Genomic DNA, 13363 nt, shown 5'->3' with positions numbered 1-13363 from the left:
ATATCACCAATTATGACAACAAACTATTGTGATGAAGATCTTTCCAAACATCCAGTTACCCCCTCCTCACAAAGAATTTCTTTACAAAGCTACTTGTTTCCATTTGTTGAACCATGAACTGTATTTTAAAGATACAGTCTTCCGTTTTGCATTTCTTTTTTTTTAACAGCTTGAATTTTATTTTATTTTATTTTTTTTTGATTTTTTTATTAAGTTAATTTATTTAATTATTAAAGATTTCTGCCTCTTTCCCGCCACCACCTCCCATTCCCTCCCCCTCCCCCAATCAAGTCTTCCTTCCTCCTCAGCCCAAAGAGCAAGCAGCTTTCTCTGCCCTGTGGGAGGTCCAAGGACCACCCACCTCCATCCAGGTCTATTAAGGTGAGCATCCAAACTACCTGGGCTCCCACAAAGCCATTACGTGCAATAGGATCAAGAACCCATTGCCATTGTTCTTCAGTTCTCAGTAGTCCTCATTGTCCATTATGTTCAGCGAGACCGGTTTTGTCCCATGCTTTTTCAGACCCCGGCCAGCTGGCCTTGCTTATTTTACTTTCCGAGGTAAATTTGGTTTTGCACAAAGTTTCAGGAAATGGGCCAGTGAAGTACAGTATATCCTTTCGGCCAAAGATAATGGCTTTAAAAGCTGCAATAAAATGTAGATTCAGGATGGTAACATTTCCTTAAAAATGGGTGACATTAAGCAATTTTCTTTTTTTTTTTCTTGGTTGTGATTTGTATGGATATTTTTATTTATTTTGCATTGTTTAATTGTTTTTCTTTTTTTCATTTTTCATTCTTTTTTCTTTTATTTTTTTTAATTTATTTATTTATTAAAGATTTCTGCCTCCTCCCCACCACCACCTCCCATTTCCCTCCCCCTCCCCCAGTAAACTCCCCCTCTCTCAGCAGCCCGAAGAGCAATCAGGGTTCTCTGCCCTGTGGGAAGTCCAAGGACTATCCACCTCCATCCAGGTCTAGTAAGGTGAGCATCCAAACTGCCTAGGCTCCCACAAAGCCAGTACGTGCAGTAGGATCAAAAACCCAATGCCATTGTTCTTGAGTTCTCAGTAGTCCTCATTGTCCGCTATGTTCAGCAAGTCCGGTTTTATCCCATGCTTTTTCAGACCCAGGCCAGCTGGCCTTGGTGAGTTCCCGATAGAACATCCCCATTGTCCCAGTGTGTGGGTGCACCCCTCGCAGTCCTGAGTTTCTTGCTCGTGCTCTCTCTCCTTCTGCTCCTGATTTGGACCTTGAGATTTCAGTCCAGTGCTCCACTTATTCACCCCAAAATTAAGTAAAATAAAATACAGATGAGTGTATTATAGTCAATGTATAAACATTTTTAATTCATAATTTGTATGACAGAGTTGACTTTTGCCTTTCAGTGGCAGTAAGAAGGTTTCTACTTGAGAGTTTCTGCTGCATTATTGATTCTTTTACTGTTTTATAAGACTTTTTTGAAAAACTCAAGACATTGCCTGCTTCAGGAAAATCTTTGGTCCATATGGACCATACTTATTCTGTGATAACAATTCTCTGTTCCTCTGTAGATGCTTTGGAATTTTAAAGGCAACCTTGATATTCGCATTACCTATCAATAACATTAAGCTTTCTTCATAGAGCTTTTCTGTTGCTTCAGAATTGGTTGGCAGTGAACACTCATGAGAAAGGTGAGCATGAAACCTGATTCTATACACACAGCTTTCATCCCTCTCTTCATTTGCACTATACCACCTGGTCTTGCAATTGTCAGTGATCATTCTACTTGATGCACATGAACAAGTCATTCTACTGCCCCAACGTTCAGGTAGTTTCTTCATCTACAAAATAAAGTTCAAATGTGTTAGCATGGGAAAAAATATAGAAGTATAAAATACCCAACCAACATCATCATATTTGCTTTACATAAATTTTGGTATGGTGGGGTTTCTTTAATTAGTTTGTTTGTTTTATTTTATTTTTGAGACAATCCTTACTCTCCAGCCCAAGCTAGGCTGGCACTCCCAGGAGTTGCAGATTGATCTGTAACTCATGGTCATCCGCCTCCAAATGCTGGGATTAGAGTCAGACAACTACACTGAGAATCTAAATCTCTGTCTTTCTGTCTTTCACTGTTCATAATGTTTTTCTTTTAGATTTCTATCCGATGGTGGGTGATTAGCTCACCATGTCTAGTTCATTAAATTTTATTTTTCAACTGTATCTCATCATTTTTCCTTTATAATTCAATATCCTAGTTTGCAACAATGATACCTTGCTGGTAATCAACAAAGTTAGAACCATATGATATAGCTAGGATCCAGCTAGGCCTAGAGAACCTTCTGAACACGCTGATGTTAGTGATATGAGTTCCCTTTATTACCTTTTCCTTTATCCTTCTAGCAATTATTTTTAAAAATTCCATTAATTCTCTGAAGCATCAATGGACAAGTCCTCAGGTAACAGCAGAATCCTGTAACATATAATTTAGTAGAAATCAAAATAGGTGTGCAATTCAATAGATATTGTTTGGGTTAAAAAATCTACTTTGTTACAGGAGTAGCAATGCATACCTTTATTTCCAGCACTGAGATGGATGCAAAGGCAGGAGAATTGTGGAATTGAGGCCAACTTGGGCTACACGGTGAGACCCAATCTGAGAAAAAACCCTGTCCCTCCTTTCTTTTCAAACATTTCTCTGAGTTCAGTGTGATCACACAGGAAACAGAAATTTCAGGGAGATGGGACACATAAACTATTTTCAACAGATGCTCACACATCACTCACCTCTCAAAGTCAAGATTCATTAAAAGTAGAACATTAGCTTTCCTATCTACTATTGAAATTCTATTTCCAGAGGTTTAGTAAATGCCTATTTAATGGGTTTTTTGAAATTATAAATAATGGACATATTTCTCAAAAGTTTGTGCATATTCAGAGGCATCACAATTCCAAAAATGTATCCTTCAATGTCCTTTCTGCAGACACAGTGATCTCCCTATGCTTGTCCTTCCTACTTGTGATTGTGCAAATGAGGAAATCCACTTCAGAGGCTCACTCAGGCATGGCTCAAATAAGCACTAGGAATTTGTCCTCTTCCACCATATCCTGATTTTGCCTCTTTCCATGAAACTAATCAGTAATTTGGAGGAAAAAAATCCAGAATCTGATTTGTGCAATCAAGAATCTGTCTGGATATTTATGTCCACGGCCGTGGCTGCAGGAAACTGGTCAGGAGTAACTGAGTTTGTCTTCGTGAGCTTCTCTTTCCTGCCTACTGAAATTCAGGCCTTGCTCTTCCTGGCATTTCTAGCCATCTACCTAATCACTCTGCTGGGAAACAGCCTCATTATTCTGGTGACACTGGCTGACCCTATACTGCAAAGCCCAATGTACTTCTTCCTCAGAAACTTGTCCTTCTTAGAGCTTGGCTTCAACCTAGTCATTGTGCCCAAAATGTTGGGGACCCTGATTGCCCATGACACAAGCATCTCCTTCCTTGGCTGTGCCACTCAGATGTATTTCTTTGTTTTCTTTGGAATGGCTGAATGCTTCCTCCTTGCCACCATGGCCTATGACCGCTATGTAGCCATCTGCAGTCCCTTGCATTACCCAGTCATCATGAACCAAGGGACATGTGCCAAACTGGCTGCTGCCTCCTGGTTTCCAGGATTCCCTGTAGCTACTGTGCAGACCACATGGCTCTTCAGTTTTCCATTCTGTGCCAACAACAAGGTGAACCACTTCTTCTGTGACAGCCCAACCTGTGCTGAGGCTGGTCTGTGCAGACACAGCACAATTTGAGGTCTATGCCATTGTCGGCACCATTCTGATCATCATGACACCATGCCTGCTGATCCTGTGTTCCTACACTCGCATTGCTGCTTCCATCCTCAAGATTCCATCAGCAAAAGGGAAGCACAAAGCCTTCTCTACCTGTTCCTCACATCTCCTTGTTTTCTTTCTTTTCTATGTATCTTTAGCCTTACTTACTTTAGGCCCAAATCAAATAATTCCCCTGAAAACAAGAAATTGTTATCATTGGCCTACACTGTTGTGACTCCTCTATTGAACCCCATCATCTATAGCCTAAGAAACAATGAGATGAAGAATGCTCTCAGCTGAACCTTCCACAAGGCCCTGACCCTTAGAAACTTTACCTTATAGACATTAAAAGGTAAGATTAATGTTTGTTGAATAGAGAACATATATTTGTGATTTATATCTATCTCTGGTTGATCTCTATTGTGATGAATTCCAGTTGTTAATATGACTCTTAGAAATCTCATTAGAATGAGAAAAATGCAAATGTAATTTAGATCTATTATTGTCATATATAAAGTTTCCTTTACCTGCCAACTATACCTTACAAAGGTATATCTTTGTTTTTATTTAATTTCTATTCATAATTATAAAGTTAACTCTGAAATCCACCTAGACTTTGAGGCAAATAAGGAAGCAATGGATCCCTTATAACTGCAGAGAAGTGAACAGATGAGGTGGGGCTCTCTTGAGTTAAAAGGGATTGTCCAGTGGTTATGATGTACACAAGTCAGCAATTGGGGCTGCCCATGATTACCTTATTCCTAGCCTTGCCATTTCTGTACTCCAATTGTTCCATGCTTTCAAAATGACCATGCTTTTAACCTTTTCAAAAAATACATGCTTGTCATCCAACCATTCCACCTTGGGAAGACAGATTAACTTGAAACTCTACATGTCCTGGACAAAATACCAGGACCCATACACTTCAGGATGGAGTGTTCATCTTCAAATTTCTCCCTATGGATGAACTTGCTGATGTTGTCACTACGGCATGTGAAGTTACACATGAATCTTGGAACAATTCCATGAAAAGCAGAAACTTTATTACCAGGTTCTTCTACAGTGCTCAGAGTATGAAATTTTTTCTGCTGGAACTTTTCTGCAAACATCTTAGAGGAGATGAATCCCAAGGGTTCAACATTAACCACAATACCAGAGAACACTCGAGCTGATCAAAATGATAGCAAGTGGCTATAGGGGACAGCAACATCTTCAAAGTCTTTCTATTTATTTCCTTACTGATTCTGTTGGCATTTCAACAGTTCAGTGCCAAGGATTTCAATGTTCTTTTACTGTTGTGTGACACACATTTTGAACACTATAAAATAGCTAATAATTTTAATATAAGATCATATGCAAGAAAAGAGGAGAAAACCCACCCTGAATTGTAGTTATTTCTCTTCCTTTATGTAATTTTGACTCTCTGTTTGTCAGTTTAAAATCCTGATCCCTCCCCCAACATCAGTCTCCTCATTACCATAGTTCACTATTCATACCCTTGAGGTAATGTTAGTTCTTCTAAAATAGCTAGGATGGAGCAAGGAACAGTAGCTTAATAGCCCTCATAAACATACCGGAATAACCTCAGTGGCCATTTCCTTAACACCGAAGAATGTCCTGAAATTCTATATGCACCCTGTCTCACATGTAGGTCCTTACACTTTTTTGAAATGGTGTCAGTCCTGTTGCTTCTTTCACGAAAGCCTTAACTAGAGCCTACCTGATTCTAACAGATCTTCTTTAATCAGATTCCTTTTAGGACCTTATGGCACTTCATTTTATAAATGCATCATTTCTTTATTTAATCATTTACTGTTATAAATCATGCTATCAAGATCAGCCTTTTGGATACGTTATTTAACATTCCTAAAGGTATATCTGACAGATGTAAATCTAGAAATGGAATTTCTGTGGCAAATGTTAAATACAAGCATAACATTGCATAATGGAAAATCAAACCGTTTATACTTCCTCCAACAATTTTTAAGTATGCTTGTTTCCCTGATACTACATCAATAATATTTGTTATGAAATAATGAACATTGATTATTTTGTATGTAAAATAAGCTCAATGAATTTTTAGCTTAAATAAAATAAATATTGAGGAATGAGGAAAATCGATGAATGTGTAAGAGAAAATGTACACATTTCATTTAAACTTCTGAATACACGCTTCAGATAATTAACATAGGTAATGTCTTGGTATTCCATTTTTGTCTTGAAAGATTGTCACCATTAGTTTGGACAAATTCATCCAACCTTTTAAAGACCCACTATAATGTCTCATTACTCTTGTGTTCTTATATTCCACATTTATCAATTATTTTAATTTATAAATATTAGTATGTATGTTTTTTAATTGTCTTCTCTTGAAGTACCTGTAAATCTTTGAAAACTAAAACTTCACAGATGTGTCTGTTTAGAAACATCTAAACATATCCAAAGCCTTGTATTCCACAGAACTGTCATTGACTCAGAAGGACTATTTTGAATAGCCTAGTTAGCTAGCAAGCTACTGGGATCTACCCAACCTTGATCCACGGTGCTAGGGTTACAAGCACATGTAATCATATCTGAATTTTTTACAAGGGTGTTAGCGATTTAAATGCAAATCCTCAGATTTGGTCAAGTGAGTCACCTCCCCTATCCCTAATTTTTGTAGTATAAAAATTGATAAATGGATGGGATAGTCCAGCTTTTAGAAATGACTCTGACATGAAGTTGTATGAGAACAAATTACTTCAAAGTAATTTTTTTGAAGAAGAATTGATGTGAAGTGATGGTAGAAAGCATGTGGATAATAGTACTACTCAAAAGTTGAGAGATGATTCTAGAGAAAGACTGACTCCTGCAACAGAACTCAGGTGTCCTGAGAGGCTGGAGAACACACACAAACTATGTAAAAGGAGGAGCTTTTAAGTGTTTTCTTTCTTATACCTTCTTCTGCCTGTTTAAAACACTGCTGAGATGGAGGAAGGGTGGATAAAGGAGCAGGGAAGAGGATATCTTTATAAAGGGAGCCATTTTAGAGTTGACAAGAGACTTGGCTCTTGAGGGGATCCCAGGTGTCCACGGGGGTGTCCCCAGTTAGGTCCTTGGGCATCAGAGGAGAGGGTACCTGAACTGGCCTTGCCCCACTATCACAGATGTTTATCTCGAATATCACCATAAAATCTTCGTCCAGCTACGGATGGAGATTGAGACAGAGACCTTCATCAGAGCAATGGACTGAGCTCCCAAGGTCCAGTTGAAGAGCAGAAGGAGGGAGAAGATGAGCAAGGAAGTCAGGACTGCTAGGGTCCACCCGCTGAGACAGTGTGCCTGTTCTAATGTGAGCTCACCAAATCCAGCTGGACGGGGACTGAATGAGCATGTGATGAAACCAAACTCTCTGAATGTGGCTAACAATGGGGTTGCCTGAGAAGCCATTGACAAAGGCAGTGGGACTTGTTTCTACTGCGTGTTCTGGCTTTTTGGGACCCTAGTCTATTTGGATGCAAAGCTTCCTAGTCCTGGATGGAAGGGGGAGGGCCTTGAACTTCCCATAGGGCAGGGTTCCCTGCGCTCTCTTAAGGAGAGAAGGGGAGGGAGGAGAGTGAGTGGGGGAGTGGGAGGAGAATGGGAGGAGGGGAGGAAGTGTAAATTTTTTAATAGAAAAAATAAAAATAAATAAATACATAAAACACTGGTGCCCAAACCAACAAGAATTCTGCTTACTGGGGACTATAGAGATGATCATCATACACCATATTGTCCCAGGATTGATCTAGAGTCAGAAAGTCAAGATGATTACATCACTAAAGGAATAGGTGCATAGGTCCAGTACAGCAGAGAAGAGACCAAGCGAAACAAAGCTTCAATTTCATGTGAAATTCCGATATTAGCCTGATGCTGCAAGGAACAAAGAAGTTAAGCAAACCTTTCTGTTTACATTGGATCATGGCATAGGAGGTGGGCTTTTATGCTTGCTTCCCATTCGTGATGAAAAGAACTGAGAAATAGCAAGTTTCCAGGTACCTCAGTCTCAGAGAGGTTTCTTAGGATCCAAGAGCATTCTTCTAAAGGTACCAAAAAATCTGCAAGTAAAACTTGTACCAAGTTTAGGGGTGTGGTACATTTTCATATTATAAATATGTTTATTACCTGAATTTTTTAAATTAAAGCTTGTAAAGGCTGAGGAAGGGTTCACAGTATCTGTAAAATTAGCACAGACAAAGAACGTAAGAGCTAGAAGAGTGGGTGGAATGATGTAAAATGTTATCTTCTGGACATGGCATGGCTATAGCACTAATGAACTCAGAGCAGTTGTGGTTATCTGGAAAGACCTGTACGAAGTCAAGAGAGTCAAAATTCCAGCATGGGCAGAGAAGTCCCATTCTTTCCCTATCTCTTAATGAGAATTTGTTGGCAACTGATAGCTGCTGGGAGAAGGGACACTCATTTTTTTGGAAGGTGACACCACTGGTAAATTTCCCATGCTCTGGTGGGTGGCCTACACATAGACAGCACTTACTGAACTTAGTGGCTTATCAAAAAATTAAGTTAGGAAAGGAACACATTGTGAGGTGCATAGGGAGAGTTTGAGGGGAAAAATGATCATATTTCATATATGGAATTCTCCAGAATAGAGAAAGAGTGATCCAAGAGGACTGAAGGAGAAGTGTACCAGTTATGCTGTTTGTAATAATTGCTTCAGGAATCTCCATCATCTATGCCTATGATTTAAGAAAAGAAGAGAGAAGAGAAGAGGAGAGGAGAGGAGAGGGGAGGGGAGGGGAGGGGAGGAGAAAACACACACCCCCCCCCCACACACACACACACATAGCCTTTAACCAGAATACAAAACAAAATCTCTTTTAAAAAGTATATAATGATCACTGAAACTTTAAATACAGAACAGCTGTGTGAAGTTACTTCTCCAAGTTTAACACCTATCCACAAAATGAGTTTTCTATGGATACTTCCATGATGACTTTAAACTAAGTATAAATATCCAAACTCATTTTAGAACAATATGTATTTCTCAACACTAATTATACAACCTAACTCATAAGAAGAACTAAGTAGTCTCCTTACTTGATCAATTATTTTTATGATGTGTTTATTTCCACAATGGATTCCAAACCACACAAACCTTTGTTTAGGGCAGTGACAGTGCTGTTTCCTCATTTCCCACTTAGATACAGTGTCCTTTGCAGTGGATGTGACCAAGGTAATACGCAGACTCTTAATTTGATGAAGGCGTCTTTCTTGCCCATTCACAAATATGTCTTCAGCCGACTCACAATGATCTTTTAAATTTTTTCATTATTCCTTCCTTCTTATAGTTTATGTCTAGATAAAAGAAAAATGATAGTGTTATTTTTGTTGATGTATTATTTTCCCTAGTTACATGGTTATCACAGTTGTAATTTCGTATTTATAAGATTTCTTTGTTTGCTTTCACTCCTAAACATTCTATCCCATTAAGTGGTGGCCATTTACTACTAAATATGTAGTACTTGTGATAAACATCTGATAAACTCTTATTGATGAACGACTTTCAAAGTGAACTTCCTGCATTTCTTCTTTGTATATAAGGACCCGAGTTGTGACTGATCCTCTTGCAAACTCTAGAATGAGGATGGTGTTGAGGAAAAGACTGAGAGGTAGAATGACAGAGAGAAACTGGGTAGCCAGAACTATTTTCACATTATCATGGATTGCAGGAACCATGCTGGAGACCAAGCAAGCAGTAATGAACAAGTCACATATGATTAATGCTTCCAGTGAGAAATTCACAATCAAACACATCCTCCAAAAGCATTTTGAGAAAAGTTTGAACATCAATTTAAGCATTTTGTACAAAGCTCCTATTACTCAGAGGCATTTATCTCAAAGCACTGATTTCACTTTAATTCTTAAAAACTTTTTACCACAAAATTTGTTCATGTACTCTATTCTGATCTTTTTCTTTCCCCTCACCCAACTCCTCCCAGATTCTCCACACCTCACTGTTCATTTTGTTTCCTGCCTCAAAAAAAAAAGAAATCAAACCAGACAAACTAAGAAAAGGAATATCAATACAACAAAAATACCTAAACAAAACAACTAAGAAAAAGAATATCAATACAACAAAAATACCTAAACAAGACAAAAGGTACACAAAAATGTGGAGTGTTTTGTATTGGCCAGCTCTTCCTGGGCATGGGGCCTGCCCTCACATGGGGTAGATTACACACAGTGAGATTTCATTGGGGAAAAAACTGATTCTCCCTTTCCCAATAGGTATGAATGTTTATAATTTCTTAGGAGTAGAAATTGGATTTTCTCCTTTCTCAACTTCAATTGTTACTCCAGAAGGATTAGAAGTTGAGGCTCTTGGTCATACATCCACTTCTTCATCTTGCTGGAAGGCTAGTAACATCTCTGACTCCCTATGCCTGTCATTAAGATTCTGCACTTGGGTTAGATAGTGAGTAATGGATTCTACTTCCTGCTCCTGAAGACTTCTCCTCAGTCCAGTTAAAATCACCCAGAAAACTGTCAAAAGTGAGGAAATGCAAACAATACTGAGATTTTCTTCTAATTGCTGTAGCCTATAGATCTTGAAGTATAGATAGACCACTGAGTTTTGACACTTTTTCCTGTGGCTTCACAATTGTAGGAAAAGTTGCAGCTGGAATAAAACCCTATATTAAGTTCTAAAATCATGAGTTCTTCTTGAAGAGAACTGAGAGCTTCCCAAAACTCATATCTGTTGGGAAGTAAATCATTGACATCACCTGAAGAAGAGGAAGCATTGAGGGAAATCATGTGGCTATGATAAACAGCAGGGAACCAAATAGTCTTGAGACCCAGGTTGGAATCCTCTAGAGTGGCAAACATGGGCCCAGCACAGCGTATCTCTGGAGTGATGAGCAGGGCACAGCTCAGAGCCTGCCTACAAGAACTGACTTAGCCACTGCATATGACTTACCTGGAGTGACTGTCACAGTCCTGAAATAAAGCATCTTGGAAACCTTGACAATGGCACAATCCCAGGGTCTACCAGAAAACAGAATGGAGGCAAGCCTAACCCAGAGTGTCTCTGGAATGACTGACACAGAGCAACCTGATGCTTATCTGGAATGACTGGCCCACTCAAAGCCGTAATTTAGGGCTCTCCTGGAGTCACTCATTCTCAAATATCCTGAGACTGCTCCACAGTGACTGTCACAGAGGAAAGTTTTCCAGAATTTACATTGACAGATGTCACTCAAAAAAAAAAAAAAAGGTGAGTAAAGGATAAGGGATGGTGGCATAGACTTCAAACCTTGTGAAAAGAAGATGGATCACCACCAAAAATATTTCTTCTTTTACAAATTTCTAAGAGTCAGGAAGACAGATCAGAGTCTCATGAAAAACACCTGGAATTTTACAGAACTTGTAAAGAATAGGTCCTGAGAAGTTATGTGAAACAATAATGACATGTGTGATGTGCTTTAAAATGTTTAAGGTGTTTGTTGACATATAGATTATCTCATATGGCCCTTCACCATCACCCTGTCAAGTAGGTAGGGCATTTAATAAAATGATAGACTTACATATCAGAAAACATAGCTCGGAGTAATGTCAGAGTCCAATTTTATGGCTGTTCAAAAAGTTGTCTTCTCAGAACTCTGATGTGCACTTACAACAACAGAGTCCTCAACAATAAAAGGCTATCTCAACAGAAATCATTGGTTATGTGGAAATTTTGCTAAGTACCCATCATAAGGCACCTATCAGTTTTTAACAAGACACAGAAACTCCAAAGTGTTAGTCCTGAAAATGGACACTGTAAACAGAGAGATGTCACTGTCTAAGCTACCAACCTCAACTAATTTCTTCATTTCTTTCACTTCCTGCTATAGTGTAGTGTTCTCTCTCTTTGCCTTTCCCCCGTCTCTCTCTCTCTCTCTCTCTCTCTCTCTCTCTCTCTCTCTTCCTCCTCCTCCTCTTCCTCTCCTCCTCCTCTCTCTCATACAGTCACAGCCACAGTTTACAAAAGCTGTGTACTCAGTGTTCTCCTGGACTGGTAACATCCTCACAAACAGAACCTCAGCTACAGGAAGGCCATTTTCAAATTCTACCCAGCGACTTCTCTGCTGTCATTTCTCTGCATAGTGGGAAAAATAGAGAATTCAAAACAGAAGTGAAAGATGACAGGTGTGAAAGAAAAAAAGAGGGAAGAACAGCTCAAAAAGAGAAAATATAACGGGGAAGGTTAGCAAGAGATTGAGACAAAGGAAGGGAAGTGTACTAATTACAAGGGTGAGGAAGGAGGCAGATGAGAAGTCCTAAATCGGGTTCTATCTATGTGTCTCTTGCAACTCTGGGGCCTTACAGAGATGCACCAAGAGGCATTTCAGAGATCAGGAGAAAAACAAAGCTCTTTAAAGATAGCTCTAAGACCTTGCCTTTCGTTATTTCTAAATCCTTGTTCAACTTAAGCATTTCCAGTCCCTGGCAGTACTTAAAGAGCGGTATACCCTTGCCAGAAAGTCAGAGAGCCAGAACTAGTCTCGTGTAAGTCCCTGCACGTTCTAAAGTGTTCATTTGTGATACCATTTTCTTTCCTCTCCCTTGCCACTTGTTTTCCAGTATCTAACTGGAGTTGTTTTTTGTGTGTTCTTAGAAAATTTTCAAACCAAATCATGCTTACAGTAGTTCCAACTGTCACTGGCCATGGTGACACTTAACTGGATTACTTTTAAATTTTTTAATATTGTTTTACCAGAACATTTGCTGAATCTTTAATGAAACTGTAAAAACTAAAGTTAGCACTTCTTAAATATTCCATTATGTAAACAAGCATCAAAGATCTCTTTATATTGTTATTTCTCTTTTATTGAAAATTGATATTTTTCTCACACAATATACCCTGATTACAGTTTCCTCCATCTATCCCCACCCACTTTCCCACACATCCACCATTCCTTTGATTTGGACCCACGCCTTCCTGTCTCTCATCAGGAAACAAACAGGAAAGCCAGACAGTGATGACATACACCTTTAATCCCAGCACTCTGTAGGCAGAGGCAAGAAGATCTCTGTGAGCTCGAGACCAGCCTGGTCTACAAAGTGAATTCCGGGACAGTCATATATGTTACACAGAGAAACCATGTCTTGAATCTTCCCCCACCCCTCAAAAAAAAAGTAAGAAAACAAGCAGGGCTTTAAGGGAAAATAATAATAAGATAAAACAAAATCTAAGGCGTCGGAATAGGAAAAAATATATACAGAACAAAAAGAGACAAGAAAAGGCACAAAAATGGATAGAGATACAGAGACCCATATAGAGTATTTTTAAACAAATATCAGTTAGCAAAATCATTAAGTATTCCCTTCTTTGTATTTCCTTTTGCATTTTTTCCCCTGACTCTTGAACCTGCACAGGACTGGAGTGTCTTCTTTTCAGTCATTTCTAGCCCTTTCTACACTCACATACCTTGTTCACCCACAACTTTATTCTGCAGCTTGCTCTTATTTACTATCCACATAATACACATTCTATTAGCAAAATTTACTGATAATATGTCTAATTGTAGAGAAC

The 13363-nt window shown here is 38.9% G+C and overlaps 1 pseudogene; it reads left to right on the top strand.

The window, feature by feature from the left end:
- Nucleotides 1–3108: 3108 nt before the first annotated feature.
- Nucleotides 3109–4107, top strand: LOC130879937 (olfactory receptor 10A2-like; annotated as a pseudogene).
- Nucleotides 4108–13363: the final 9256 nt, after the last annotated feature.

Source organism: Chionomys nivalis, chromosome 8, assembly GCF_950005125.1.
Source record: "Chionomys nivalis chromosome 8, mChiNiv1.1, whole genome shotgun sequence".
Lineage (NCBI taxonomy): Eukaryota > Metazoa > Chordata > Mammalia > Rodentia > Cricetidae > Chionomys > Chionomys nivalis.
The sequence above is the reverse complement of the archived record's forward strand: the minus strand, read 5'-3'. Positions and strand labels throughout refer to the sequence as shown.